The following is a 27391-nucleotide window of genomic DNA, read 5'->3' as shown; positions in this document are numbered from 1 at the left end:
AGAACTAAAGAACAAGTGGTAGCATTTGAAAAGGCTAAAATATTGATTGCTCAGGCACAAGCTCTAGTTCCCCCCTTCTGGGATACCAGTGTCTTTTGATGTGTCTGTAAACCCTGAAGGGACAAAACAGGTCCTCTGGCATATTCAGCATGGCAAAGCAGCTCTTCTAAGATTCTGGTCACAGCTATGGAAATGTGCTGAAACCCAGTATTCTCCAATTGAACAACAGGTTCTGGGAGCATGCAGGACCATGCAGCACATTGAGCCTGTAACTGATCATCTGCCAGTAACAATGAGAACAGATCTCTCTATTAAGGGCTGGATAGAAGGGTTGTTTTCCAGGCCAATATCAGCTATTTCTCAAGCCTCCATTATACAGAAGTGGCATGTGTACCTGCAACAATGTAGCACCCGCTCCACCAGTCCTTTGGGAGATGCATGCTATCGAGTCCTTTGGGAGATGCATGCTATCATAGGGCCAAGACACTATGAGACCAGTGCTGCCCCTGTTGTGGAGCCCCTGCAGGAGATGCCTCCAGTAATATACGAAGGCACATCTCCATTCCTGAAAATGCTTGGCACTTGGATGGAGCTGAGGTAACCCTTGTGTATAGATGACAGTAACTGTACAGTTGCAGACAAATACTATCTGACAGAGAGGGTTGAGGTTTCCAACTATAATAATGAATTAATCTCTTTCTCTTTGCAGTTATGTCAGTTTTGGCCTTACATAGTTTGACATTCTGTTGTTAGGCGCTTAAATGCTTTAAGGGTTATTATGCTGTACTGGAGAACTGACCCCTTCATCTTTGTGTAATGCCCGTCTTTACTTTTAGTGACTTTCCTTGCTTGAAGACTTCTCTGTGTGTAATTCATGTAGCGACTCTTCCTTTATTTGATAAGTGTTAGCTTAGGCTATTTTGTTTCATCTATTTATTTTAAATGTATACATGTCTTTATATTTCATAGATTTTACTTAACATCATTTAGTTGGGTTGACTTTATTGATCTATGCTGACATTCTCAGTTCTTTGATTGATGCTTTTAGACTATTGACAACCAATGGAGTTGGATTAATATCAACCATATTTGGTACTCTTTTTGATTTGTTGCCCTTGTTCTTTCTTCCCGTTATTGTACTTCACTTATTTTCTGTGTTTTGAGGTTTTAATTGAGAATTTTATGCAATTCTGTTTTCTCTCCATTCTTAGCATATCAATTATATAACTTTTTTTTTTACTATTTTAGTGGTTGCCCTATGGAATACAACTTTTATTTTTCATATTCTTAATTTAGTCTCACAGATAATGGTTTCTGGAAAATAATAGTAGCACCAATCTATTTGATTAGGCATGCTTATGTCTATATGTTATGTGTATATAAATATACATGTATATGTGCATGTATATTCATGTATAAGTGAAATGAATGACAGTACTAATAGGGAGAACAAAAGAGTTAAGATTTTTTTTTATTCTAAGATATTGATACTACCTGTGAGTGATACAGTGTTTTTTCAAAAAACACTTTTTGAAAAGTATCTTGGATTCATTTTAAATGTAATATTGCAAACTCTGGGTAAGGGTTTTGGACCAAGGGCCTCAGTTCTTTGTTGGCTTTGGCCTGCTTCTGCATTCAGTTCCCTCCCATGTTGGCTTCTCCCATATGGCAAATGTTCCATCAAACCACCAAGGGAGGAGGGACTTTGCTAGCAACACAAGAATCACCATCTAATGTAACATCATCATCCTACTAATGTCCCATCACCATTGTAGTATTCTGTTGATTTTAAGCAACTCACAGTTTCTGACTACATTCATTAGAAGGAATTAAAATACAAAGTTACTTATCAACTTCACTTATACTTAGAGGTTGGAGTCGTTGGCTGCCATCTTAAGTTCTACCTACCGCATCTGATCTTCTCCAATATGAAATAGTTTTTCAGTTTTCACTTATTTTCTATTCCTTGACCCTTTTAACAAGGACTAGTCAGTTCTATTGTAACATTTCCCACAATATGAATTTGTCAGATGTCTTCTCATAATTAGACTAGGGATATGGATTAAATTCAATATTTTCAATATTTATATTTATTTAAGTTTAAAGATAAGAGACAAAACAATACAGTATTTATATATACAAACATACAGGAAAAATGAATATAAGAAAATTAGAGACTGACAAAGATAATCCATAATAATAGTTACCTTCAGCTGTTAACATAGATGATGAAATTCAGGAGATACATTCAGGGGGCATCAATGATATTGTTAATGTTCTTTCTGTTTTATGAGCTCAGCAAAGGCTTAAAATAAGATAAACTTTTGAAATTTAAGAACAGTTTTAGATTTACAGAGCAGTTTCAAATATAATACATAGAGTTTCCACAGACTCCATACACCATGTTCCTCCATAACCCCCTTACATTAGTGTGGGATATTAGTCACAATGAACCAACCAGTATTACACTATTATTAACTATCCACACTTTATTCAGATTGATTTAGTCATCATTTAATGTCGAGTTTCTGTTCCAGGATCCTATCGAGGATACCTCATTACATTTACAATTCATGCTCCTTAATCGACTTTGACTGTGACAATTTCTCCAAGTTTCCATGATTGCTATGACATTGGCATTCCTAATTTGGGATTTCTTTGGTGTTTCTTTCATGATTAGACTGGATTGTAGGTTTCAGGGAGGAAGACCACAGAGGGAAAGTGCCATTCTCATCACATCCTGTTAAGGGTACAGACTGTAACAGCTTTATCACTTTTGATGTTAATTTAATCACCTGAATCAGATAGTTCCAATCAAATTTCTGCACAGTGAAATTACTGTTTTTTTTCTTCTCCTTTCCATGTTGTATGTTTCAAAAAGAAGTCACTACACAACACACAAATAAGAAGTGAAGAATTATGTTCCACTTCCTAGGGGTAGAGTGTCTGCAAAAATTATTTGGAATTAATCACAATGAAGAAATGCCAATTCTTCTTCAATTGTTCCATATTATTCCATCATTGTTCTACCCATAGACAAATATGGGTACTTATTTTACACTTCACTTGAAATAATTAATTTGGTTTATTGCTCAAATTGCTTCAGTATTGTCCAAGAGACTTTCTTTTTCTTTCTTTCTTTCTTTTTTTTTTTTTTTTTGAGATGAAGTCTCACTCTGTCGCCCAGGCTGGAGTGCAGAGGTGCGATCTCGACTCAGTGCAACCTCTGCCTCCCGGGTTCATGCCATTCTCCTGCCTCAGCCTCCCGAGTAGCTGGGACTACAGGCGCCCGCCACCATGCCCAGCTAATTTTTTGTATTTTTAGTAGAGGCAAGGTTTCACCATGTTATCCAGGATGGTCTCGATCTCCTGACCTCATGATCCGCCCGCCTTGGCCTCCCAAAGTGCTGAGAGTACAGGCGTGAGCCACCACTCCCGGCTGGGACTTTCTTTCAGTTGGATCCTCTATAATTTTGAAATCTCCCCATACTTATGGTTTGTTGGTGTTGTGTGCTGTTTGGTTTGTTGCATTGTTGGTTGGCATTTTCTTTTCTTCTGGCACTACTAGGTGCTGCAGGCTGATTATGTTTATTCGCTGTCTATCCCTATTATCCACCGTTTCTTCACAATGCCCTAGTTCCTTTGAATGGAAAATGGAATTAGAAATGAAGATCTAGAGACTGTGGTATATTCATTGCCCCTACGGCATCTGATGACTTGAGGCCTTGTCAGCTGACTGAGCAAAAGAATACACATGTGTTTACTGACTTACAAATACATACATGTGTATAAATATTTCAACATGTATGCATATGTATCTATATTAAACTAACCATGAGTTCCATGTAATGTTTCTGGCAGCACATGATCTAATCCAGTACCACATGAAGCTATGTACCTGTTCCAACTCGCTTGTATGTAGCTTGCACCTCTAACATGGAACTAGTTGGCTTTGTTAACTTAATGATATCATCCAAAAATACATGCATAGTGTTTTCAAAAGTGGTAATTTATACACCCCTGGGAAACTGCTTTACCAGCTAAACTAAGTCCTTATATACAAATTATTTGTCCTTTTGACTTAGAATCTCAGAATCTCCCTCTATTTCCTAATTTACTTAGGTCAGCCCCCTTTTCCCACTCTAGTGAGCTTATTTCACACATTTGTTATACAGTTATATTATTTAGTTAATCTCTCTATCAACTAAATAAGGCTTTTTTTTTTTTTTTGGATACAGTCTTGCTCTGTTCCCCAGGTTAGAGTTCAGTGGTGCGATCTTGGCTTACCTCAACCTCTGCCTCCCAGGTTCAAGGACTTCTCCTGCCTCAGCCTCTGGAGTAGCTGGGATTATAGGCATGTGCCACCATGCATGGCTAATTTTTGTATTTTGTATTTTTAGTAGAGGCAGGGTTTTACCATGTTGGCTAGGCTGGTCTTGAACTCCTCTCTTGAAGTGATCCCGTCCACCTCAGCCTCCCAAAGTGTTGGGATTACAGGCGTGAGCCACGGCGCCTGGCCTAAATAAGGTTTTTATTTTACTGTCTGTGTGTTATGAAGTTCTGTAGGTCTTGAATAACAGTGTCACATATTCAGTGTCACATTGTCATATAGAACAATTTCACAGCCCCAGAGACATTTCTTGTACTTTACTGATTCAAATTTTCTGTGGTCCAATCCCTTCGTACTCACCGAATACTGTCTCTGTACTTTTTTCTTTTTCAGAGTGTTATATAAATGGCATCAGATAGTATTTTGCCTTTTCCAACTCGTTTTATTTAGTTATCAAAATAGCTTTGAGGTTTCTAAAGTATATCTTATGGTTGTTTAGATTTGCATTTCTTGAATAACAAAAGAATTGAGCATGTTCTCATGTGTTTAGTGGACAAGACTACAACTTTTTTTGGAAAAATGACTCTTCAAATTATTTGCCATTTTTGATTAAGACGTTTGCCTTTTTATTTTCAAGAAGTAAGACTTTTTATCTATTCTGGATAACAGACCCTAATTAGCTATGAGATTTTTAAAGATTTTCTCTCATCCTTTGGTGTTGCCTTTTTACTTTTAACCATGTACTTTGAATCACACAATACTTTTTTGTAATGAGTTCCAAGTGTCTGTTTTTTAATTTTAATACTTGATTTCTGATGAAGTTCCTTATGTCTTTTTAAAATTATGTTCATTTGCTTTAGGTGTCATAGCTTACAAACCACTGTTTAACCCAAGGCTACTGTATTAGTCTGTTCTCCCATTGGTATAAAGAAATACTGAGACTGGGTAATATATAAAGAAAAGAGGCTTAATTGGCTCACAGTTCTGCAGGCTGTATGGGAAGCATAGTGACTTCTGCTTCTGGGAAGGCCTCAGGAAATTTCCAATCATGGTGGAAGGCAGAGGGGGAGCCAGCACTTAACACAGCCAGAGCAGGATGAAGAGAGGGGCTGGAGTGCTACACACTTTTAAGCAACCAGATCTTGTGAGAACTCACTCACTATCAGGAGAAAAACACCAGTGGTGCTAAACCATTCATGAAAATCACCCTCAGGATCCAATCAGCTCCCACCAGATTCCACAGCAAACACTGCAGATTACAATTTGACATGAGATTTGGTGGGGACAAAGATCCAATTTATTTCAGCCATGAAGATGTATTCTTATATTCTGTTCTATGGATTTGGTCTATTTGGCTCCTATATTTAGGTGCATTATTAATTTGAGTGAATCATGCATATGGTGCTAGGGAGGAGATGACTTGCATGTCAATGTCCATTTGTCCCAGCAACACTGTGTGGGGAAATATTTCTGTATATTGAATTCACTTGTCAACCTTGTAAAATTGTTTTACCATGCATGTAAGAAATTTTCTTCTAGACCAACATACTGGAGAGTTTCCTTAATGTTTTCTTGTAATAGTTTCATAATTGGAGGTCTTCAATTTAAGTCTTTAATCCATTTTGATTTGATTTTTTGCATACAGTGAGAGACAGAGTTCTAGTTTCATTTTTCTGCAAATCGATAACCAGTTTTCCCAGCACCATTTATTTAAGAGACTGGCTTTTTCCCCAGTGTACATTCTTGGCAACTTTGTCGAAAATGACATAACTGTAGGGCTGTGGATTTGTTCCTTGGTTTTCTATTCTGTTCCATAGGCCTATATGGGTATTTTTATTCCAATACCATGCCGTTTCGTTTACTATAGCTCTCTAGTATAATTTGAAGTCAGGTAATATAATTCCTCTAGTTTTGTTCTTTCTGCTTAGGATAGCTATGGCTATCCTGGGTCTTTTGTTATTCCATATCCTTAACACAATTTTGATTACTATTTCTTTTGTAGTATGTTTTGAAATCAGAAAGTAGGATTTTACTACACAAACTTTGTTCTTTTTCAAAATTATTTTTGTCTGTTCTGGAATTCGATTGCTTTATATATGAATTTTAGAGTAAAGTTGCCAATTTAGGGAGAAAATGTCACCTAGGATTTAGCTAGGGATTGCATTAGATATATTTGGAAAGTATCAGCAACCTAATGATACTAAGCTTTGTAATCAGTGAAAGCTCAATGTATTTAATTTATAATTGTATTAATTTGTTTCACATGTTTTATAGTCCTCAGTATATGTATCTTATACTTATTTTATTAAATTAATTCATAGATATTTAACTTTTATGCCATTTTACATGAAATGGTTTTTGAAAATTTGTTTTTAGATTGTTAATTGCTAATAAATAAAAATACAGTTGATTTTATATATTGACCTGTACTAAGCTGTACTACAAGCTTGCTTAACCCTTTTTTCATATTTTGTTATGTTTTATTAGAGTTTTTATGATGTCTCTAGGCAGGATCATGTCATTTGGAGACATAATCTGACTTTCCTTCCAATCTGACTGTGTTATGTTTATTTTCTACACCAATTACCTAGTCCACATCCTCCAATACAGTGGTGACTAAAACTGTGAAAGTGATATCGTCCTCTTGTTTCTAATTTTACAAGAAAGTGTTTCAGCTTCTCAGAACATTTAGGATGTCATGTGAGGTTTTCTGTGCTTTCATGGTGAAGAAACTTCTTATTTGCCTATCTTCTTGCATGTTTTTATAATAAATTAAATTTCAATTTAGCAAGTGCTTATTGCTCATCTTTTAAGATGCCCATGTGTATTGTGTCCCTTATCTCTTAATATAGTTTATGGCACTAATTCTTTTTGTATGTTGAACCAAATTTGCATTCGTAAGATGTATACTTTCGTCAAAATTTATAAATTTTTACATGTCTGTTATTTGTTTTGATAGTATTTCCTTTAATTTTGTGTTTATGTTCATAAGTCATATTGATCATAGTTTTTCTTCAGTAACTTTATCTAGCTGTGGTATAAGGCTGATAATTCACATTGGAAAGTGATCTATTCTTCATGTTGTTCTTATAGTTTTTTTATGTGAAAGGTCTAAATTTATTTAGCACAAATAGAATTGAACACATGAAAAGGAGAAAAAATGTACATTTTTTCAAGATAATTTTCAGATTTTGCAAACAATTATATTGTATAAGTGAATAAAACCAAATCAGAGTAGTAAAGAGATGTAATTGGGCTACATAGATGGAGATTTACAAAACACTAGAAAGGGAGAGAGAAAGGTGGGTGATAAATTACTCTTTTTAATATGATTTCATTGTTTTGCATATTTCTTTCTTTACACTAGCTACAAGTATAGACAAAGATGAAAATATGGGTTGACAAACAGGTGCACATTATTTAGAAGAAATACAAGATTTAAATTCTGGTATTTCATTAAGGTCAATTTAGTTTGTATGCTCAGGAGACCTAAAATGTAGACATTTGAAGTGACACATTTTGTGAGCCTTCGTAAATATCTATAAAAAATAGAATATCAGAGTTTTTAAAAACTTAAAAAGTGAACAAAACAAGGATTTAAATATTATTATTAAAGTTGTTATCTATTCCCAGATGATGACTTAGAAAAACAAACAGTTGGCAAACTAGTGCAGCAGGTGAGTTCCGTGAAGCCAGAGGCACACCCTGGGAACTGGGCTGTTGCTGGAGCCGACACTGCTATGCTGCACATGTGGCTGCCACCAGTTTCCTCCCTCTCTGGGAAGTGGAATTTGAATTGCAGGTGCTGATGGCTGATGAACGGAGGGACAAGACCACATTATGTCAAAATCCTTGGCTGGGTTGCTTGCTCCTCATTTCACTGCTAGGTGCCACAGGCTTGAGGTTTACTGTTTATTTTTTGAAAAATATGTGATAAATTGGTATTAATTATTTGAAGATGTAAAATCATTCACTGGTGATGTCTTCTTGACCAAATCAGGATTTTTTTTTTTTTTTTTTTTCAGAGACAGGGTCTCACTCTTGATCCAGGCTGGAGCACAGTGGCATGAATGTAGCTCACTGCAGATTTGAACTCCTGGGGTCAAGCAATCCTTTTGCCTCAGCCAGTTGAGTAGCTGGGGCCACAGGCACATGCCACCATGTCTGGCTAATCTTTTATCTTCTTTTCTTTTCTTCCTTTTTTTCTTGTGTAGTAGAAACAGATTCTAACCATGTTGCCCAAGCTGGTCCTGAACCCCTAGCCTCAAGTAATCCTCCTGCCTCAACCTACCAAAGCATTGGGATTACAAGTTTGACCCACCATGATCAGTCCAGGGTAGGAAATGGAATCTTAACAACTGTCACCTGGTCTTTGAGGGGATCCTTCTCCAGATGAGCCTTCAGTTGAGACCTCAGCCTTGGACGTCATCTACATCTGGATTCCTGACCCAGAGCAACTGTAAGTAATGTGTGTGTGGTTTTGAGCCACCACACTATGTGGCAATTTGTTGTGCAGCAACTGATAACTATTACAAAAGATAGTACCTTTAATTTATAATACTACCCTGGATTAGATTCTGGAACAGAAAAATGGCATTACTAGAAAACCTGGTAAACTCAGAAGAAAGTCTGTAGTTCAGTTAATAGTTTTAAACCACTGTAAGTTTATTAGTTTTCATAAATACATTATGGATATATAAATAAGATGTTAACATTCTAGTAAACTCCTGGGTATGTAAAACTAGCTGTACTATGTTTGCATCTTTATGTATATCTAAAATTATTTTAAAATGAAATCTTTGATTTTTTATTTTTAATTCAAAAAGACAGGCATGCATATGTTATCCCAGTTTCTGGGGAGGCTGACTTGGGAGGATTGCTTGAGCCCAGGAGTTCTAAACTGAAGTGAGCCATGATTGTGTCACTGCACTCCAGCTTGGGAAACAGAGGGAGATCAAGACTCAAAAAGAAAAATTGGCATCAAAAGATGAAGGGACATATAGAAAAACAATAGCCAAGCAGATTTCCGCATACATTTACCCTTCCATACATACATCCATCTACTTCAGGAAGCCACCATCAAACTCAAGGAACTCTTGTCCATATTTGACCTCCCCATCACACTCTTTATTACCAAGTAATGTCTGAGTGTCAGTAACCTCTCTCTTTTCAGAGATATTTGCCTATGCCTCACATATCCCAGAAAGTCCCATTTTCAAATATCATTTAGGAACATATCTACAGGATCCCACTGAACATATTTTGGCAGACAAAGTTTCTGGATGCCAAAGACCAAGATTGAGGAATGTTAGTGACAAGAAATGTAAGTTATATTTTCATATTATGCTTTTTTTATTAATACAGGCTTAGTTTTGTAAAGATAATTCTGCCTTCAAGCCTTGTTGGAATTCTATGATAATTTCTTTTCTCTCCACGTTCTTCATCAGGAATTTTATGGAAGCTTGTATTCTGTTGAATACCAGAATTATATCAGCAATCCCAAAATCACCAAATGGGCATCATCATGACAGCAGGTGGGTGGAATACAAAAGATGTATATTTATGGTAGTAGGTGGTTTTGGCAGTTTCTACTTATCTGGACCTGGACAAAAAAATCTTTTCACACCAGATTTTTGGCAGGTGAGATTCAAAATAGGTTTTGCATAGGCATGGAAAACCTGATAGAGGCAAAACAACAGGCCAGGTGTGGTGGCTCGTGCCTGTAATGCCAGCACATTTGAAGGCCAAAGTGGGTGGATTGCTTGAGTCCAGGATTTCAAGAACAGCCTGGGCAACATGGAGAAACTGTTTCTCTACAAAAAAATAGAAAAATTAGCTGAGTATAATGGCACACACTGGTAGTCCCAGTTACTCAGGAGGCTGAGGCAGGTGGATGGATTGAGCCCAAGAGGTCAAGGCTGCAGTGAGCTATGATTGTGTGACTGCACTGCAGCCTGAGCAATAAAGTCAGACCCAAGAAAGAAAGAGAGAGAAAGAAAGAGAGAAAGAGAGAGACGAAAGAGGGAAAGAAGGAAAGAGGGAAGGAAGGAAAGGAAGGAAGAAAATACAACATATCCCCAGCCCTCCAGCAGTGATCTAAGAGATAGACACAGGCTGAGTGGTGATTCTGCATATGTGCTGGCTAAACAGATAATCCCACAGCAGGAAGGACTCTCCACTCACCCCACACACAACTTCCTGTTCAACACGCTGCTGGACAGCACCAGGGTTGTTTCCAGGGACCATGCCTAAAAACCCACAAAGACATCAGACTTCATTCTGCACACCCATGGCCATGTAGAATGTTGACTTGTTTTTTGGTCTATAAACATGGGGTCTATTGTCTACACCACAGTAATAGTGACAGTGAGAAAATGAGCTCTTGTGACCTAGAAACTTGGAAGAGACATTCAGCTTCATGGATGTCATTTCTCATTCTTAGATGAGGATAACTGTTACTTAGGTGGTGTTATTTGAGCATTTGTAATTCAAGAAAACTAGCTTCTTTAAGCTCATACTTTATTATTTGAGACATGACAGCTTCATTTAAGGTTCCCATTTTAAAACATGGTGGGTGTTTCCATTTATTTCATTTGAACTGGAGATACTATCATACTTAGGTGACTTGTCAAATCCCTTTTTATCTTCATTTCAATGCATGTTTTCTAATCTATCCTGATGAAGAGTGTGAAGATTGTGCTTCACCAAACCAGGAAGCCATTAAAAAAAAAAAAAGCTAGAATGGCAAGCCATAAGTTAGACATAAGTAAATGCATACAAGGTGTAACCCATCTCAATGTGGCATATCAGGGAGATGGAGACTGGAGAGACGAGGTTTAAAAGAAAACAGGCACTAAATTCAAAGCTGTGCTAAATGATATCACAGGCACAGATGACATCGTGTGGTGCTCCAAGTTCCCAAACAACCTCTCTGACAGCACAAAAATTATGATTTCCCAGAATATACTAAGCTACCAGGTTTCAGAGTGGCTGTCCTGGACACTATAATTTTCAAAAACTATCATTGCAAACAAGCCAAATTCCTAGACCTCTTCATGAGGCAAGTACCTAACACTCTTTGTCCATCCACACTTTAGACTGATTGGAAGTTAGAGTTCAATGGATGTGTGGCTCATATAATTGAGACCATGATTTCATGTTCACTTTATTCAGTCTTCCTGAAGCCTTAAATCTAGGTCAGGGAAACATTCATGTAACTCATTGCAATTCTGCTTCCTCCTCAACAGATTTCTAGGACCATCATTTTAAAAATTATTTCTACATATGTAAAATAGGGATTTCAGTACTCCACTAAAAGCTCTCCATTTTTAATAGTTAGAATTCCATGGAAGGCAGGTCTATGCAAACCTACCACCAAAATATGAGGAAGCTGAACAGCTGAAGATAGAGGCTGATATAACCAGTCTCTTAGAAAGAAACATTTAATAGGGATTTATGAACAGATATTTGAGTCTCACATAGGACTTATATACCATGGGGAAGGAATGTGTAGGAAAACTGAAGTCTACCTGTCAGGGAAAGACAGAAATGCCATGTGAATCTAAGCACAGGATTTATAGTCATGATGGTTCTGACCTAAGGGCAGGATTTACAGAAAAATCATGATTTTCACAAAGAACAGTAGATACAATAGAAATGTTATCCCCTAGTGTGCATATAAAGGAAAAAAATATTTATACAGAAAGCTTAGAGGCAGTCCCAGAATAGGGGTTAATCAGAAGTCAACATGGTGAATTAGCTTTCAAGATTGAATTGTTTTTGCCTCCACTGCTAGGTAGAGGGTAAATGGAGTTGGTCAGCTTAAGTGAAAGTATAAGTCTGTTTCTTAAATAGTATACCGTAATACAGAAGATGGGGCACCCCTGTTTCCAAATAGTCATTGGCAGTCAGGGAGAAAAGTGCCATGTTCCATTCCTCTTATGATACACATGTAACTGAGTGCAGGTCCAGCTGTTCTATGCATGCAAAAGCAATGACAAGGAGGACGTGCAGGGTGAAAGGAAAGTGACTTTATTTTTCAAATCCAGCAGTAGGGAAATGGCTGGATTACACCTCTATAAACCCGTTCAAAATTTTGGGCAGAGGGCGGGGGTTTAAAGAAAGGGAAGCATGACGCATGACATGGGAGGCATGCAGGTGTTGTGCAGATTCAGGGAGTCTGTGTCTTACTCCAATGTGTATCTTGAGTTATGGTCCATCTGGAGACAGACTGATACCATCTTGATAGTGCCAGGCTGTAGATATCCATCTTGAGGCAATCTTTAAGAGAGAGACAGTTCCACAGCTGGGCCTTTATGTTTGGTTCATTTTAAATTAGCCTCTGGTATTTTTTTGACAGGCATATAGTTAGATAAGTATGCATGGTGTGAGTTTAGCCAGCATACAGTTAGGTAAATGTGTATAAGGCATGGACATGTACAGTGGGAAACCGAAGGGGGTGTGGTTCCCAAGTATATTTCAAGGTTCTACTTGAAGACTAAAGCAATGGCTTCTGCAGTTTGCTTCAAGGTTACATCTTGAGACTGGGAAGAAAAAAAAAAGCAGAAAGAAAAAAACTTAAATGTATTTTGAAGCTATATTACTCAATTACAATCCTTCACCATAAAAGACCATTCCATTTCCAAGGAAAGTGGGCAACACAGTCCATCTAGCTTCTTCCTGCTGAAAAGGGGCACAGTTAGAGGGTATCAGATTGGAATCTGTTTACCTGGAGTTGGAAATATTCGTGGGTTCCCACACGAATGTGAGAATGTGTTGGAGCATTATAGTGTGGGGACCCAAAAGTTTCTGGGAAGGGTTTTCCTGCATCTCCATACAGATCTTGAAAATTGACAAAAACTACAGCAACCAAACAGAACAGAGAGCAGAATACCAATTAGACCATATATGAGAGTCTTCCATGGACATGGAAGTTGACTAAACCATGACATCGTGGGATCCTGGGAGAGGACATTTATAGCAGAAATATGAGTATTCGGTGCGTGCATAGCTTAGATTATATCGTGAGAATAATCTGGTGTGTATACGCACCATTCAATCTTAATGCACAAGTGTCACACTGGGCTGCAGTTAGGATACCTAATGCCATAGGGTTCTATAGAGCCACTTGTCTAATCTGTGAATTTTTTCAGTGGGAAGGGTAATGTTGGGTTAGTTGTCATTACAGGCAGCAGCTCTATACTTAGGGACTCTACTTATAATTCTACATCTATGTTTGCTATCTGGGAGAAAAGGCAGCTAGTGAGTAGAACCAACACTGTGCCCATTTTTTATGGTGTTGTCTGGCCTTCACATTTTCCCGGTTGTCAGGCAGAGGGTCCAGATGGGACAGGATGTGTCCTGGTAGGTAAGGGCACCCCCAGGTGTATTTGCCAGTCCAGCTGTAAGGTAAGTAAGACCAGCTATGACTGCCTCAGACCCATAGCTAACTCCAGGAGAAAGGATAGGCCCCACCATGTAGCTTGATACTATTTTGCCATCCTAGCCACATATTATTAGTCAGTGGATGGGTTTGTCCACATTGCTAAGAGGTAACCATCCCTTAGCCTGGCTGCTAGTGTGGGGTGTGTTGCTCTTGTGCTTTTGGATGTGTAGAGGTGCATGACCCATTGCCTGAATTTGCACCATCATCAGCCATCCTATGTTGTCATGTACAGCATAGTCTATAGAGGGGGTGATATTAACCTGCTTATGAGCCAGATGGAAGATTTGTTTCCAGCTTTCCCCAAAAGTGAAGCACTCATGGTGAGTGGTACTGTAATTATAGATGGGAAATGGGTGAGAATTTTTACTCTTGTCCTATGTATAAACATAACTCCAAGTGCTCGAGGTGGTAGCTTGGATGTACAACGGCAAGTCAGCAGTGGAGAAAGGGGTACCTCCCCCACAGACCCAGCAGTCTGTTTTGTTTTGGAGGAAAGTCCCTGTCTACACCCATTCAGGTAGTTTCAGCAAAGATCAAGTATGTACTTATTACTCTAGAATTTATTGAGAACTTCATGTTGACAAAAGTGTATCGCTTAACTCTCCTCCTTTTTCTCTTATTAATAACTTCAGATCTTTCCTTGGCTCACATAACCAGGTAGGCATCTGAGTGAAGCCCACCTTTCAGTCTTTGAAGGGACTCAGCCCTTTGTACTATATCCCCTTTTTAGGAGGGCTACATTCCATTTTGGGATTGTTTGTTTGTAGTGCACAAGATGCATCCTTGGGTAAGTTTCCGAATGATATTTCAGAAGTGTGGGCTACTGAGATGTGGTTGCACTAGGTTGGCGAGGGCATCACTCCTATAGTGCGTTCCTTTATGTAGATGTTTTGAGATTGGATAAACCAAGGCCTTGGGGTTTCATCATCCTGTAGGTGTCAGTTTTCCAGGGGAATTGAAATCTCTTTTCTCAAACCCCTGGCTCGGGCACGTTTGGGATCTTGTTCAGTGTAATGAGGTTTAAAATCTAGTAATTCCAAATGGAGTATTCATGTCCCAGATCCTGTGCCTCCCTAGCAGCTCATTTTGCAGCTTTGCCATCTTCCTGGTTACCTTTGGTTGTGAATTCTCTCTCTGGTGTTGGGGCGCAGTGCATGATCGAGGCCTGGGCAGGCAAGGCAATTGCCTTTACTAGGGCCAGAATTTCTTTTGGGTGTTTAATGTCCGTATTTTCTCATTTCAAGCAGCCTCCTCTATGTTTCGAAAACACCCAGTGGGCGTGGATTACCAGGAATGCATGTATGGAATCAGATTCCCTTTTTCTGGGACAGTTCTAAAGACTCAGGTAAGAGCAATTAACTCACCTCTTTGTGCGGAGGTAGCTGCAGAAAGGGCATGGACTTCTACTACCCTTTTGTTAGTCACGGTGGCACATCCAGCTCTGTGCACGTCTTTCATTAAGCTGCTCCCATCAGTGTGGTTCAAGTCCAGAGCACTCATTGTCTAGTTTGACAGGTTCAGCATGCTTGAATAAGCTGCATCAAGGATTTACAGTCATGCTTTAACCCAGGATTGTGTTCAGTGGCTGAGAGCAGTGAGGCAGGGTTTAGAGCCATGGTGGTTTGTAGGGTGATATTTGGATCATATAAGAGGATGGCCTGGTATCTGCCCACTCACCCCACAGTGAGCCAGTAGCCTCCCTTTAGTTCTAGCAGAGTCAGCCCCTGACGGGGCACAAACACGGTAACTGGTAACTGGCTGTCCCAGAGTAAATTGTTCTACTACCTGTAGGACTTCACAGTGGGTGCTTTTGCCCAGAGGAAGGGGGGCCATCCCTTAATCTTTGGCATAATTGTTTGGAGAAATAGGCCATGGATTGTGGGGCATCTCCCAGCGTTTGGATTAGCACACCCAGACCTATGGTTTGTTTCTCTTGGATATAGAATTTGAACAGCTTTTGGGAATTTGGTATCCCAGTGTGGGGGCTGATATCAGCTTTTTTTTGATGGTATAAAATGTTTGTTGACCTTTCGATGTCCAGAGCAGGGCCTCTGAGTCTATTCCGTTTAGGGATTCATAAAGGGTTTTAGTCATTAGTCCAAATGTAGGAATCGAATCTGGCAGAAGCTAACCCTTTCTAAGTATCCTGTAGTTGCCCCCATTCTCTGGGGCTTTATGGTTGCTATTGCCTGGTTTTTTTTTTTTTTACCAGACCAGGCTCCTTTGGCCTTGCTTTAACCTAAAGCCAAGACAGGTTACTTTCTACTTACCTATTAGGGGCTTCCTGGGAATATTTGTATCCATATTGTACCAGGTGATTTAGAACTAAGATGAGGTCGGCTAAGCATTTCATATAGTTGTGGCTGGTATTAATTATCTATGTGTTGTAGCCAGCCTTCTTAATCTTGTTGTAAGTCTCCTAAGTCTTTTGACACTATTTCCCCAAAAATTGTTGGTGCGTTTTTTTAACACATTGAGGCCCCACTGTCTAACAGTATTGAAAGGTTGTTTTAGTCTCTGGGTCCTGTCATTAAAAAAGTAATAATAATTGCTGGGTCTTTTCTTCAATTGGAATGCAGAGAAATACATCTTTTAGATCTAGCACTGAAAAGCATTCATAATATCTCTGTATAGCAGTCAGTAGAATATATGGGTTAGGCACAATTGGGTGAATATCCAAGACTATTTTATTAACGGCTCTCAGGCCTTGGGCAAATTGATATTTGTTGAAGTGTAGCTTCCTTATAGGCACAATAGGGCTATTATATGGGGATCTGCAAGGACGAATCAATCTACTTCTCAAATTTTTGAAAGACAGGCTGTATTCCTTCTAAGGCTTTCTTTATTAATGTATACTGATTTTTTTATTCGCTTTCCCCCCGCCACCCAGGGCACAGTAGCCCCTTCTATTTTGTCTATCTGCACTCACTGTGTATTTCTTGCTTTTCCTGGGATTCCGTCTGCCTGTTCACAATTACACACTCTCTCATAGACTTCTAAGGGAGAATTCTTGTTTCTTCTTCAGGCAAGTGAATAACATCTTAGTTGCAGTGCTTGCTCTAGCAGGACCTGCAGCTGTAGTTGTTTCTCTGGGGAGAAATTACTTGAGTATTTAATTTGCATAATAGCTCTTTTCCCAGCAAGGGAATTGGGCATTCTGGCATATAGAAATAGCAATGCCTTAGATCCAGACTTTCTAGTTTGCATTCTAAAGGTTGTAGGAAAGCCTTTTGTTGCATTATTCTTGCAACTCCTTTCACAGGTACAATCATTTTGGAGCTTTTTGCTCGTAAAGTGTTAAGAACGGAATAGTTTGCCCAGTATCAACCAGGAAATCAATTAATTTTTTCCTCACTGTCAGTTGTACCCAGGCTTTTTGTGGGGAAATTTTCATTGTCTCTGAGGGATTAAGGCGAACCCCCAGGCATCCCTGTCCGTGGTCAGAGCAGTGAGCCTGCTCCATTATTTGACTGTGGGCTTTTCCCTCATCATATTCCTCGTTTTTCTGGCCCCTTGGTCCTTTCCTTTGGGACAGTCATCCTTTCAGTGCCCTTTCTCCTTACACTAGGCACACTGGCTGTGTTCCAGAGGCTTGCCTGATTTTTCTGATGCAGAGGCTTCCTTGTTCATTCCACATTTATGGTTAAAACTTCTGTTTCTTTGTCTCTCGAGCGGGGAAGGGGTCATTCCTAGTGAGGCTTCCTGTTTTGGTATCCCTTTCCTGAGTCCAAACAGGATGAATATTTGTGAATATTCCAGATGGGCCATATCCGCTTATCAATTGGAGCCCCAATTAGGGTTTGCATCCAGAATGGTCCCTTCAGGTTTGGGGTATTTGGATTTGTTTCATGGAGGCACCAAGACTCTGGATCTTCTTTGGTCTGCAATCAGAAGCATATTTAGGAGAGACTGCACATCTGCTCAGGTACACTGGTGGGTGGCACAGATAGACACATAGAGATCAGTCATTTTGTGGGGATCCATTCTATAAAGTGGGGTGGAGTTTTTCTGTTTCACAAGTTTGATGTTGAAATGGGCTGAATGTCCAGTAATGTCTGACAGGTTGCCCACTCACATCCAAGCCACCCATGGCCATCCTTGTAAATGGGAATTCCCTTGCTCCTGCCATGGCACTTCCTTGCTAAATCCTGTACCCTGTCAAGCACTGGAGGGAGAGGCCATCTCTGTTCTCTCATTATAATGAGGCAGCAGAGTAGCTCCCTGTTATTGGTCTGATGCCTCACTTGGTAGCATCAAGGCAATCCGGGCCAATGCAGAGGCCAGCGCTAAGGGCCCCATAGGGCTCCCACTGCAGTGGGAGCTGTTAAGGGTGGAGCAGAGGCCACATGCGTTCGGGCTGTGGTGGCTGGACCTGCTAAAACAGCTTGGGTGTAGGACATTTAAAAGTCCTAATTCTTCTTCATTACTTTCTGTCTGAGTTTGGCTCTCTGGCTTGTGAAGAGCCGTTTTTACATTCTGTCCTTTGGTACAGCTGGCATCTGGCGTCTTCCCTCATGGTATGAATCTTGATTTTCGAAAAGCATGAAGGCTTGGACATATGGTATTTTTTCTAATTTTCCAGACCTCTGACAAAATGAGTCTAACTGCATTAAAGACTAGTATAGGTTACGTCCATTCAGAGGTCAAAATTTATAACCTAACTTGTCCACAGCCCAAACAGCACTGCTATAATAGACTTTTTCTCTTAGTCATGGGCTGATAGCTATAGGCTCTACTGTTAGCTAGGGTATGCCCCAGGGGCCTCCCAGAGGGTATAGAGACCTTGTTTCCCCTCCTGACTTGGTTTCTATATACATATTCTCATCCCTGTTGAAACAGTGATGACAACATATATTTGTTGTCTCTCTTCTGTTCTGCACTGCTCACATCCTTCAACCAGACCTCTATGGGTTGCAAAGACTTTTCTAGCTTCATATAAGCAGTGCAGTAACACCACCCATGGTCCTAAAAGGAACACTTGTCCAAATATCACCACACAGGTGGGACAGCCAAAGAGATCAGAGAATAAACTCCTTGGGTAGGCTAGTGACTAGCACCAGCTAGCACAGCACTGCCCCACCATCGCCCCGCCACACCCCGTCTGGCCCCACCAGCACATCAACTTCATCCCAAGTCCACGTTCTACTGTACTTAGTACCCTAGTAGAGGGTAACCAAATGGCAACAAATTAAATGGTCAATTAGGCCCACAAAAAGGCAGAGGGGTTGGAGTCAGAACTGCCTAAATATTTATCCCATATGCTGTTAAGCTTTTTTTCACATAAACAACATTAAGCAGCATAAGCATGGTGGCAAGCCCTTTAGATAACCTGTGGAATAGCTCACATCCTTCCTTTCCCCATGAAAACTGGCACAGTTGTGAAAAGTACTCCAGGGCCCTAAAAAGAGTGACCCTGCTAGGGCAGTGGAGGCTGTTTCCCTCCAGGGCTGGATCCTGGATGGAGTGGGGCTTATGCAGATCACCTTGCAGAGTAAAGGAGGAGGAGGAGAGAGAGACAGAGATGAGGGCCTAAATGTAGATATTATATACTTTTACAGCTGCAGATTCATACTGCACAGTCCCAGACAGATCCCCACTAAATGGCTGGGTAAAAGTCCTGAAACCTCCTCTCAATTTCAGATGCCCTGCCGCCAATCAGCTGACTCCAAGTGGAGCAAAGCACAGTTCTTGACATAGATACAGACTCCATACACGCCCAGATGATGTCACAAGCGGCTATATGTAAACAGAGCAGAGCTCAGGTGACATCACAGAACAGGCAGAGGCAGTTCAGGGGGGATTCTGGTTGCCTTTCCCAGCTCTGAAGTCTCTAATCCTCTTCAGATGTCACTTGCCCTGTGGTAAGGAAGTGTAGTCGGCAGCTGGTGCAGTGGCAAGAAGAGAAAGGAAGTTCCCCAAGACGGAAACATCTCAGCAGGTAAAGAGACATTCCCTAGAGCCCCAATCATGGGATCAGCTAGTTAGAAGCAGGTGGCATTCCTGGGTAGTTTCTTTCCCTTCCAGTGGCCAGAATGGTTAAGCCTTGGTGTGCTTGTGTGTCTGATTGCCCCATTCATTGGAAACCAGACTGATGGTTTCAGGAACTCTGAGTGTGTTGTTCCCCTCTATGTGCCCATGTGTTCTCATCATTTAGCTCCAACTTATAAGTGAGAACATGGAGGTATTTGGTTTTCTGCTTCTGTGTTAGCTTGCTAAGAATAATGGACTGCAGCTCCATTCATGTCCCTGCAAAGACATTATCTGGTTGTTTATAGCTGTGTTGTATTCCATGGTGTATATGTGCAACATTTTCTTTATACAGTCTATCGTTGATGGACAATTGAGATTCATTCCATCTTTTTGCTATTGTGAATAGTGCTGCAGTGAACATATGTGTTCGTGTCTTTATAACAGAATGATTTATATTCCTTTAGATATATACTTAGAAATGGGATTGTTGGGTCAAATGGAAGTTCTGTCTCTAGGTCTTTTAGGAATCACCACACTGTCTTCCACAATGGTTAAACTAATTTACACTCCCACCAACAGTGTATGAGTGTTCCTTTTTCTCCACAATCTTGCCAGCCTCTGTTATTTGTTTGACTATTTGTTATTTGTTATATTTGACTTTTAATATAGCCATTCTGAGGGGTGTTAGATTGTATTTCATGTTGGTTTTGATTGGCATTGCTCTAATAATGAGTGATGTTGAGAAGATTCAAATAAATGCTATCAGAAATAACAAGGGTGATATTACCACCAACCGCATAGAAATATAAACAACCAGCAGAGGATATAATGAACAACTCCATGGACATAAACTAGAAAATCTAGAAAGAATGAAAAATTCCTGCACAAATACATCCTCCCAAGACTGAACCAGGGAGGAACTGAATCCCTGAACAGACCAAGAATGGCTCTGAAATTGAGGCAGTAATACATAGTCTCATGACAAATTTTTAAAATGCCACTTAGAAAATGTAGACACAATTTTGCTCTACTCAGCAAATACGTTTGTAACAATCACTTTTAGGAAGGGTGTTGAAATATTTTATTATTTGTTCTCATTTAGCTTAATATTTTAAAAATATTTTTCTGCTGGCAAATATTTATATCTCCATTTTAATTGACATAGTCAATAATTTACCCACCTTTCTATTAAATAATAGTGGATCCACTGATGTGTATTATTTTATACTGAACTTTGGTACTCTTGACATAATTCATATATGAACAGTCATCCAAATGTCTTGGCCAGTGAAGATGAGATTCATCCTCCAAGGTTGAACAGGAATATTCTCACCTGAAAGCAGCAAGCAATACAAAAGCAAGAAAATGGTAGAAGAAATTCAGGAGTCCCACAAGCAGGTGAGGATTTCTTTAGGGCCTGAGAAGGTGCAGGGACCCCTCACAGGGGCCTGTGTACCACCCCAAACATGGAAATAAAGGAAAATCTTGAGTCCCTTCACAGAAATTCCAGGCACCTCTCTACCTCTGAGAAGTACATGAGCCACTTGACAAGCAAGAATTTAAAACAGTAGCAAGGAATTGAGAGTCATGAGAATATGGGGTTCCCTATAGAAACTAAAACTCAAAGCTTAACATATGTCCCTGAGTTGTTTTTCAGAAAGCTGCCCCTCTACTAACTGGATCCACTGGCACATAGAGCTCAGATAAAGGGGATCTATGAAATGAACTCTGCCGTTCTTTATTCTGAATTTCTTCCTGAGGGGCCTACAGGATGTTATGTCTATGAGCCAGATGTACCATTATTTTCTGCTGATCCCAAATTTTCTGACAAATTTTACTTTCTTGAATAATCACAAATCAGAATATCTTTGAATCCCCCTATGACCTGTAAGCTTCCACTTCAAGATACTTCATCCTTTTAGGCTAAAACCAATGTGTAACGTCAATATATTAATTTATGACTGTGTGTTACCCCTGCCTCTGTGTCTTTAAAATCCCCTATCTGTAAGCTGTCTGGTAGTTTTGGTCTTTATTTTATTTTATCATTTTATTTTATTTTTGGGATGGAGTTTTGCTCTTGTAGCCCAGGCTGGAGTGCAGTGACTGCATCTCAGCTCACTGCAACCTCTGCTTCCCGAGTTGCAGCGATTGTCCTGCGTCAGCCTCCTGAGTAGCCAGGATTACAGGCAGGTGCCACCATGCCCAGCTAATTTTTGTATTTTTAGTAGAGATGGGGTTTCCCCATGTTGGCCACATTGGTCTCAAACTCCTAACCTCAAGTGATCCACCCTCCTGGGCCTCCCATAGTGCTGGGATTACAGGTGTTGATCACCATGCCTGGCCTGTCTGCGTGACTTCGTAGATGTTCCTTGATATTCTCCTGCAAACCTGATGATGTTCTCGTGTTTCTCAGATTGTAACATGTTACATGAATTTTTTATTTCTATCCCATGCCCCCTTTTATTGATGCATTCTGTCCTTTAAGTAGTGCATTTAGAACATTGACATTTAAAGTGATGATTGATATAGTCGGATTAAAAATCTACCAAATTTGTTACTATCTTTCAGTTGTTGATTTGTCTTTGTTCCTATTTTTGTATTTCACTCATTTTCTACCTTTTGTTGTTTTGAGCACTTTATATCAATTCATCTCATTTCTTAGCGTATCTTTTTTTTTTACCTTGTTAGTGGCTAATCTAGGTAATAATTTTATTTTTAATTAATCTAACAAATAACAGCTTGTTAAAAACAATAGTAGTATGAATATATTTGATTAGATATGGTTAAATATATATCATTGTGTGTGCATATATATATACATACAAACATTTATGTGCATTTATGCTTATATAAGTAAGATGAATAACTGCAATAAGTGATAGAAGGAATGAATGTGGGTTATTCTGTTACTGTAAGGTGTTCACACTACATCTTAAGTGATATATTGTTACTTGAAAGGGGGCTTGGATTAGTCAGAAATTTAAATTGCAAACTGTAGGGCAGCCTCAGTTCCTTGCTGTCTGTTGACCAGAGGCTGCATTCAGTTTCTTCCCATGTGGACTTCTCCCACGTGGCAGAATGCTCTATCAAAGCCATCAAGGCAAAGAGCTTGCTAGCAAGACAAAAAAAAAAAAAAAAAAATTCACAATTTTACGTGACATGATCAGTCGTGTGACATCTAATATTCTTGTATTACTGTGTGGTAGGAAAGCAAGTCACATTTCATTCCCATACTCACAGGGAGAGGATTACAATACAAGGTCATGCACCCTGGCAGGTGGGGATCACTGGGCACCATCTTAAGGTCTACCAGCCACATCAGGTCCTGTCTGATGTGCAACAGTTTCCCAGTCTTTGTTTATCTGAAGAATCTTAGCCCCTAAGAAAAGAACTCGTCAGATATTTTATAGGAATCATCACAATGTGGATTCATCTGATGATTTCTCATTATTTGAAGAGAATTATAGACTTATTTTGAACACCTTTATCTTAATTTGAAGACAATGAAAACTCAACAATATATTACTTAGAAATATAAACCTAGACATAAAAATAATATAAAAAGGAAATGACAAAGAGGAAACTGAAAATAATAGTAACCTTCATGGGGGTAAAAAATGCTATGAAATTGGGGAGATGCACATTTGGGGCATCAACAATATTGATAATATTCAATTTGTTAAGGTCAGCAGTGAATTTTTCAAAAAAGAAAATACTTTTCTATTTTCCGTTAGCTTTGGACTTACAGAACAGTTGCATAGTCAGCATGGAGACTTAATATGCAACCAACACAGAGTTTCCATTATTATTAACCTCTTATATGAGCATGGGTATTTGTCACAATTAACACACCAACATTATGCATTCTCATTCACTGATATCCACATATTAATCAGATTTCTTTTCTTCCTACTTAATGTTTGTTTTCTGTTCTAGGATCTCTTCCAGGATAACACATTTAGATATCATGTCTCCTTAAGCCTTTTCTGTCTCTGCAGTTTCTCTGAATTTCCATGTTTTTGTTGGAATTGACATTCTCCATTTAGGATTTCTATGATTGTTTTTACTAACAATTAGACTGAAGTTGCAGATGAGGAAGAAGAAGAGACAGGGGTGAGTGTAATACTCATTATATCATGGGCATATATTATCAAAATGCTCTTATCACTATTGATACTAATTTGAGCACCTGGATGAGGCAGTGTGGGTCCAGTTTCTCCACTGTCAAATTAATTTTCCCCCTTTCCATGTCGTACTTTTTGGAAAAAAGTCACTATGCACAGCGCATACTTAACAAGTGGGGAATTATTCTTCACCTCCTTAGGGCAGAACTTCTATAGTATCATTTGTATTTCATTACCATAGGCAATGTATCTGTTCTCCAGCATTTATTTTACATTTATTTAATCAATCATTTATATTATGTGGAATATTGGCAAATAATAAATATTTATTTCCACTGTGATTAGAATAGTTTATTGTATTGTTCAAATTGCTCTAGTGCTGGTCATTAGAAGGCCTTTCAGTCAGCTGCTTTACCACTTTGAAATACCCATATTATTGCTATTTGATTTGGTTTGTGTAGTGTGTTGGTTGGTTGTGTTGTTTAACTTTTTCTTACTTTCTGGCACTACAAGGTACTTAAGCTTAATAGTGTTGATTCCCTTCCCAACCATGCCATTAACAATTTTAATCAGCAAATTTAATCAAACATGGGAAGAGTGTGTACAAGGTTTTGACTAGAACTGGGGAATACATGACTCTTAGTAGCTGCATAAGTTTCCTGATTACAGTGAAAATTTAGACACACGAAAAACAGCAACAACAAAAAAACCCAAGAGTATAGAATCAGGTAATCCTGGAGGAAAACATTTCTTTTATAGACCTCTAAGATAAAATATTTCAGCATCAGCCACAACAACATTTAGAACTAAGGAGAAAAGTTACAGGAGCTAACAAGAAGCTGAAGGATAGTTATCATCCCAGGCCACGTCAAAGGGAGAAAAAGCTGATAGCAGCAAGACAACAATTGAACATTTGAGATATGAATCTCAGAAGTTTTGAAAGGAAGTAGATTATAGAATAGAAAATCAAAATTTATTGTAATTTTATTAAGAGTAAATTGATACCTTAAGAAAATCTTGATTTAACCCAGGGGACCATTCTTTAGAAAGACTATTATTAACAATTCCTTTATAATTATGGCTTAATTGCATACAAAATTTCTTCTATACTGGCTCAGTTGTGAGAATTGAGTGAGGTTCTATGAGTCTCTGGTTTTTAGGATTTGAGGCAGAATCTTGTTCATTTAATCTAAAGATTTTCTGCTTCTTCAAATCTAGTAAGCATTTAGTAGGCTACCTGTGTATTTCAGTTCCAAGAACACTATAATAAACTAGCCAGCAACATAAATCTATAGGAATCAGATGAACCTGATTGTTGCTTTGCCTTTGCTGTCCATTGACATAACTATGCCAACCTTGCCTTTGAAGATTGAATGTTGCTGCTTGCTCCCAAGGTTCCTTGAAACCCAGTTATTCCCATTGCATTTTGATTTTCCAATTGGTGTACTGTGGTTTCTATATTAAGGTCTGGTCTACAGAGAAGAGAGATCAGGGAGCTCTTCAGTTGTGCCCAGCCTCCCCTCATAAATCCACCTAACAAAATCCTGATAAACAGTATGTTTTCTGGAGTCTATCAATATGGGTAAGTTGCATTTATTTATTTATTTACTTAGAGACAGAGTCTCACTTTTTTGCCCAGGCTGGAGTGCAGTGGCATGATCTCAGCTCACTGCAACTTCTGCCTCCTGGATTCAAACCATCCTCCTGCCTCAGCCTCCTGAGTAGCTGGGGCAACAGGTGTGTGCCACCATGTCTGGCTAATTTTTGTAGTTTTTTGTAGAGATGGGGTTTCACCATGTTGGCAAGGCTGGTCTTAAACTCCTGACCTTAAGTGATGGACCTATCTCGGCTTCCAAAAGTGCTGGGATTACAGGCGCGAGCCACCATGCTCTGTTGTAAGTTGCTTTTAAATGGCAAATCCATTCTAGCATTCCTAACTCCCCAGGCCTATGAATTCCTTCATCCAACATAATACAGGGAAACTGGGGGAATCACCGACTTGCTCATGGTCATACATCTGTTGAACTATATTTCAGCCAACCAGTCATAAAACTACTAATACCATCCTTAAATACCCAAGCTGCAACATTAAACCAGAATTTCTGCTTAATCCCCCATATCATTAAATTTGAACTGATTCAAGTTTATATTCTTTCCACCATTATCAACACTTTTTTTTTTCTTGTTTTGGTTTCTTACAGATGAGGTCTTGCTCTTTTGGCCAGGCTGGAGTGCAGTGGTACAGTCGTCACTCACTGCACCTTCAAACACCTGGGTTCCAGCATTCATCCCACCTCCGCCTCCCGTGTACCCCGGACTACAGGTACAAGCCACCACACCCAGCTATCCACACCCATAATCTTTATTTCCACATAGGGAATTCAGATTTCTGTTTGCATGAGTTAGAAAACTCAGGTAGCTTTTTTGATATATATCACACCTCCTCATGGGAAATACTATCCATCATCTTTAGGCGCCTGTTGTAACTTTAGTCTCACCATGAGTCTAGAAGAAACACAGCTGTCAGGGGTGGGTTTTGAAGATAATCAGCAATGTATTGTTTGACAGCTGCTTCAGGGTAAGCCATTACCGTTTCCTTAGGCATTGTAGATGTAAGCTACTCAGACACATATGGAAAGGCCAACATCACTTTGTGTGGGAAGGCCATTGCCAAGGGGGTGGCTGTAAGGAGGCCACTTCTGCTGGCAATAAAAACTCATTGGAATTTAGGAGATCAATGTCCCCAGCCACATCAGTCTTCCCATCCATCCTCATCCCAAGTTACAGGATGCTATTCTTTCTCAACTTCCACTTCAACAGTAGACACCCTGCCAGACTGAGGAGTTCAATGTTTCTTGTAATTCAGCCAGTGCCATGATAAGGGCTTGTGTTTGACCTTTAGCAAATACTTCCCTGTGGCTAGGAGAGTTTTCTGGCTCAGAGCACAGGTAGAAACTCTTAGGCTGTTTATGTGGAGCTGGTTCTGCAAAATTGAATCCCTAAGCTCTTTATTGTGTTTCCTCAAATTTCCCAGTAAATTAGAAGTAACAAACCCATCATAATTATGTTCCATGGTTTTACACAAATGTCTGTATGACATACAGAGTAAACAAGTACCTTGCCTCTCATCAGTGCTTAATTAAGAGTATCAAATGCAGATATTTTGGGGATCTCTAAAAACAGTTCATGTCATTGACTGTCATTGCTCTTTCTACTGTTAGAAGTACAGTTCTTAGAATTTAGGACCAATCAGATTAGAAAGCCTATTCTGGAAACCCCAAATTTGATTAAGGACACTCATCCTTAAAATTATCTTCCTATAAAACCATTCTTACTACCGAAATCTATACTAGTCAGGGTTATCTAGAGCAGCAGAACCAACAGGATAGATACATAGGGGTTAGTGATAGATAGATAGATAGATAGATAGATAGATAGATAGATAGATAGATAGATAGAAAGAATGATACGGATTTTTAGGGGAACTGAATCACATGATTATGGAGGCTGACCATTTCCACC

The 27391-nt window shown here is 39.2% G+C and overlaps 1 long non-coding RNA gene across 1 annotated transcript in view; it reads left to right on the top strand.

Moving 5' to 3' along the window:
• The first annotated feature begins 19011 nt into the window (after positions 1–19011).
• LOC134760254 (uncharacterized) overlaps positions 19012–27391 on the top strand; it is a 157625-nt gene continuing 149245 nt past the window's right edge. Inside the window, exons 1-5 of the long non-coding RNA XR_010137433.1 lie at positions 19012–19713; positions 21013–21143; positions 25335–25451; positions 25650–25764; positions 26071–26192. This is a non-coding gene — a long non-coding RNA (uncharacterized LOC134760254). The remainder of the gene's footprint in view (positions 19714–21012; positions 21144–25334; positions 25452–25649; positions 25765–26070; positions 26193–27391) is intronic.

Source organism: Pongo abelii, chromosome 16, assembly GCF_028885655.2.
Source record: "Pongo abelii isolate AG06213 chromosome 16, NHGRI_mPonAbe1-v2.0_pri, whole genome shotgun sequence".
NCBI classification, from domain to species: Eukaryota; Metazoa; Chordata; class Mammalia; order Primates; family Hominidae; genus Pongo; species Pongo abelii.
Note: the sequence above shows the minus strand (reverse complement) of the source record. Positions and strands in the feature narration are given on the sequence as shown.